The sequence below is a fragment of the Penaeus chinensis genome, chromosome 16 (genome assembly GCF_019202785.1).
Source record: "Penaeus chinensis breed Huanghai No. 1 chromosome 16, ASM1920278v2, whole genome shotgun sequence".
In the NCBI taxonomy this organism is placed as follows: Eukaryota; Metazoa; Arthropoda; class Malacostraca; order Decapoda; family Penaeidae; genus Penaeus; species Penaeus chinensis.
Genome location: NC_061834.1, coordinates 35,620,553 through 35,626,107, shown reverse-complemented (window position 1 = coordinate 35,626,107; position 5,555 = coordinate 35,620,553).

Genomic DNA, 5,555 nt, shown 5'->3' with positions numbered 1-5,555 from the left:
TCTACACTATTCTTTCATCTCTTTACGTTATTCCTTTTGTTTACGTTACTCAATTCCATGTCCAGGTTATTCATTTCCGCCTGTTTACATAATTCATTCACCTGTTTGCGTTTCTCATTCCTTCTGTTTACATTAATTATCGTTCGCAGGCCATAAGTCCCGCGAGGTTCTAGGGTAATGATCGATGATAACCTGCAGCGGAATTTAACATGGTGGACACGAGGACGGTGATAATAACACGAAGCTCTCTCATTTTAGTTCATTTCCGCCCGTATATTGATTGTGCTTTGATAAGCGAGTGATGTAGAACTCGCATTTTTATTGTATGTTTGTAAGAATATTATCCAATTTTCGTTTCTTTGTTTGTGCTTGATTTTATCCTCGACCACATACACACACCCAGCAATACCCAAGGACGACCTTCTACCGGAGGAAGAAGTGCATAGCAATGGGTGGTCTTTCCCAGGCGAGGGCGGGCGCTGTGGTGGGTGGGCGAGGCGACGCTACGCCCCTTGTGGAATGCCCCCTCGATACGCCCGAGTCATTAAGTGTCTATTGTCTCATTAGCCAATTACCGGGGGCGTCTCTTTGCCACGTGGGTGATTACCATACCTTGTCTGTCGGGGAGAGAGATCGAGGTCTGGTTTCCATTTTGCTGTTGGATTTACGTAAGAGTAAAGTGCATGTCATTAAAATAGTGATAAACATCGGAAATTAATAGAATCGAATGAATGAAATTGCACGAAATAAAGGTAATGGGAGAGATAAAGAGAGGTAGGGAGAAAGAGAGAGAGAAATATAGACAGACAGAGAGAGAGAGAGAGAGAAAAGAGAGAGAAGAGAGAGATAGAGAGGGGGGGGGGGGGGCGACATGTTTGACTCGGATTCGTGGTGAAGTTCAATTTTGGATTATACAAGCGTATACATGTATGTACATAAAGAAAAAAAGAGAAAGCGAAGGAAAAAGATTGTCTTTATTCTCTTTCTCCATCTCTCTTATATGTATATATATACATATACATATACATATACATACACACACATACTTATATACATACATACACACACACACACACACACACACACACACATATATATATATATATATATATATATATATATATATATGGCATGTAAGAATTGAATTTGGTGGTGAGACCAGTGTAACTTGGTTGCTTATAAACTGAGGAAAACCACCTTACTTACCAACTTGTCAATGAGATATAAAGGGAATTTATTTTCAACATATATATTATATTATATACTATATTATATATATATGTATATATACATACATACAAGAGAGTTGAAGAGAGAATACAAGAGACAAATTTATTTTTTTCTTCGCTCTCTCTCTTTCTCTTTCTCTTTTTTTAAAGAGGAAGAGAGAGAGGGAGACAGGCCCGGGCACTGCCGAGTAGTACAGAAGTATTGAACCTAATATCGATGATAATAATAGTGCTTATAAGAATTGTCTTTATGTTAATCATTGCTGTTCGCATGGTTATCTTCGTTGTTTTTGTTTTCCTTTTTTCTTTTCTTTTCTTTTCTTTTGTGCTACGAGCACCGATAAATAAAAAGCAAGTGTGATGGTAGTTTTATGAAGCAGTTTTAAATCTATCTCCTTGTTTACTGGGAATAATATATGTTGCTTGAGCTGCATTTTCCAGGGTATGGTGATGAGAAAATTATAGTGATTGATAATAATGTGTTGTGATGATAGTTGTTATCGTGTTTGTAATTAAAGCGTACTGCTACCGACTTGTACTGAATGTGTTATTTTCACGGTAAATTGGCCAAAAAAAATTATTTTAATGAGTAGTAAATACATCCCTCAAGAAAAAAAACAACGAAAAAGCGGTAGTTACATTACAGATAAATCACGTAACTGTGATTCATGGGTAAACACCTGGCAAGCAATTGTTGGATCTAATGGTGATTATTCCGCTGTTACTAATTATGCAAAGCGTATTCACAGCGCTGTTAATGCCTTGTAGTTGTGGTCACGGTAACAGTTTCAAACGCGGTGAGAATACCCGGTTAAAATGTTCTCCGCCGCAGTAATGCTGACTATGGGGCGTCGTTCGCTCTCTCGGATACGATGATAACGGTAATGATAATGCTAATGGCGATTTTACTCGGGGGAGGAAGGCGCGCGCGCGTGTGTGCGTGTTTGGGGGGGGGGGGGGGAGTTCGCTACGATATACCCTTTTTTGGATTTTATTTTTAATGAAATGAAGGGTTTATTTAGACATTTATTTAGGTTATTGTATCCACGGCATTATTTTTTTTTTCTCTCCTTATTCCTTTTCGTAGGCTTATGCATTCAGCCATGAACATACGTATACATGTATATAACAGCCTTCCAAGCACGCACACACAAACACGCATACCCACAGCGCTCACACACACACGCGTACACATAAAACCCTTAGATATACTAATAGAGAGAAGGAAAGACAGAGATAAAGACAGAGACAGAGGAGACAGAGACAGAGGAGACAGAGACAGAGGAGGCAGAGACAGAGGAGACAGAGACAGAGGAGGCAGAGACAGAGACAGAGGAGACAGAGATAGAGGAGACAGAGACAGAGGAGACAGAGACAGAGGAGACAGAGACAGAGGAGACAGAGACAGAGGAGACAGAGACAGAGGAGACAGAGACAGAGGAGACAGAGTCAGAGGAGACAGATATAGAGGAGACAGAGACAGAGGAGACAGAGACAGAGGAGACAGAGGCAGAGGAGACAGAGACAGAGGAGACAGAGATAGAGGAGACAGACAGGGAAGGAGAAAGAGGAGGAGAGATGTAGGGGGGAGTGAGAGAGTAATCTTCACGAAGTTTCCTGCTCAGAAAAAAAGGATGAGAAGTTGCTGGACTGCGGCTTACTCTCTGGGACTAGTACCTGAGTAGGCAGAAATTATCACTATTTTGATCACACTCTCTCCTGTCTCTCTCTCTCTCTCTCTCTCTCTCTCTCTCTCTCTCTCTCTCTCTCTCTCTCTCTCTCTCTCTCCCTCTCCCTCTCCCTCTCCCTCTCCCTCTCCCTCTCTTTCTCTCTCTCTTTCTCTTTCTCTTTCTCTCTCTCTCTCTCTCTCTCTCTCTCTCTCTCTCTCTCTCTCTCTCTCTCTCTCTCTCTCTCTCGCTCTCTCTCCCTCTTTCTCTCTCCCTCTCCCTCTCCCTCTCCCTCTCCCTTTCCCTCTCCCTCTCCCTTTCCCTCTCCCTCCCTATCTCTCCCCCTCCCTCCCCCCCCCCCCCCCTCTCTCTCTCTCTCTCTCTCTCTCTCTCTCTCTCTCTCTCTCTCTCTCTCTCTCTCTCTCTCTTTCTCTCTTTCTCTCTTTCTCTCTTTCTCTCTTTCTCTCTCTCTCTCTCTCTCTCTCTCTTTCTCTCTTTCTCTTTTTCTCTCTCTCTCTCTCCTAGCCTCTCCTAACCTCTCCTAACCTCTCCTAACATCTCCCTCCCTCCTCCCCTCCCTCTCTATCTCTCCTTCCCTCTCTCTCTATCTCTCCTTCCCTTCCTCTCTCTGTCTCTCCTTCCCTCTTTCTCTTTCTCTCTCTCCTTCCCTCTCTCTCTCTCTCTCTCTCTCTCTCTCTCTCTCTCTCTCTCTCTCTCTCTCTCTCTCTCTTTCTCTCTCTCTCTCTCTCTCTCTCTCTCTCTCTCTGTTCCACTTCCTCATCCTCACCCTCTTTATCTCATCTTGCGCTAGATGTGAAAAGTGAAAAATGAAAAAAAGAAAATCCTCATTTGCTTTCTAATATCTCTCCCATCCCCCTTCCCTATTCATGACAGACCTGTTAAGGCGCGACCTGTTGGGAACTCCTGCTGGATTCCACGTACTTGAGAACGGTTTCCAAGCCACAATAACGTGACTATTTTATTATTCTAAGACAATTACACAGGGCGAGCAGATCTGTACATCGTGTTAGTGACATCTACTCAGAAACAGGTACTTCAGGTGTCATAAAAACTGGTGAAAAGTTACCATATATCGCGCGCTCTTGACTTTGCTACAAACAGTGGCATTTGAGTGTTTTCTCAAACTTATCTGTTTCTCTAGTTCGGTCGATCAATTTCAAGTAGAATCAGAAACTATTTTTCTTTGCATTTCTTTCCTTCACTAAGTACTACATCTACAGTGAAAGGGTTCAGAGTAGAGGAGAGGAAAACGTGAATGGGAAAATATTTAATAATTACTTTCTCTTTCCATTCAACCTGACAAAAGCTATCCATGCATGACGAATCATTTGTATTTCCCAAAGCACCTCAGGCGTCATTTATCTTGATGCAGATTATCAATAATAATTTTATTGCCTCATCATTTCACATCATATAATTTCCTCTTTCTGTTGTTTCTCTCTGTCTGTCTCTGTCCTTCCCTCTTCTCTTCTCCTTCTTTCTTCCGTGTACTGCATCTCCCTTTTCACTCCTGCCATTCTTTGTCCTTCTCTTCTCATTTCTTCTCACTTATTTTGCTTCGTTTTTTGTTTTCATTATTGAAATCTATTGCACAAAAGTGTCACTGAAGCACTGCTTAAAGAGACTAACTGAGGAGCCCTTTTAACAGATATTACGGTAATATTTGTAAAATTACAACAGTAGGTGCATCATAGTTTCTTTGAGTTCGATGGTAAATACACACACACACGCACAAACAAACACACAGACATACACACACACACACACACACACACACACACACACACACACACACACACACACACACACACACACACTCCTCGCCATAGTAGCATAGGAATTTCTGTCTAGAACTGCACGTAACAAATCCTATCCTCCCCCCCCCCCCCACCTCAGGTTTCCCCACACATATAAACATCACCCCTCTCCTTATCCCCCTTCACCCCCCCCCCCCCCACCCGGCCACCCACATCCGACCCTCGCCACCTGATGGAAATTCACACATGCAAATTCCGCCGCACTAACGACCTCCCTAAGAGCTCTCGCATTCCGAACGACCTCCCCCCCCCTCCCTCCCTTTCTTCTCCTTCCCCTTCCACACTTTCTTATTCGTTCTGTATCTCTTTCTCTGTCTGTATTTGTCTCTGCGTCTGTGCTTTCATCTCTTACTCTTTTTTTTTTCTTTCTCTTTTTCTTTTCCTTTCTCTTTTTTCTCTCTCTCTCTCTCTCTCTCTCTCTCTCTCTCTCTCTCTCTCTCTCTCTCTCTCTCTCTCTCTCTCTCTTCCCCTCTCCCTCTCCCTCCCTCCCTCCCTCCCTCCCTCTCTCTCTCCTTTTTTCTCCCTCCCTCCCTCCCTCCCTCCTTTTTTCTCCCTCTCTCTCCCCATCCCTCCTTCTCTCAGTCTCAATCCCCTTTTCTCTTATTACCCCCTTCTCCCATTCCCTCCATCTCTGACTTCTTCCTCTCTCTTTCTCACTCTCTCCCTCTCCCCTTTCCCACAAAGTCATCCGAGCAGAGCGTGACGTCATAACTAGGTGATTAGACGTTCATCCTCTTGTCTCAGTGTGATGACGTCAACGCCCCCCCCCCCCCATCCCCTTCCCTGTGTTACGCGTCATTCATTCGAGTAAGCGTCGGAGG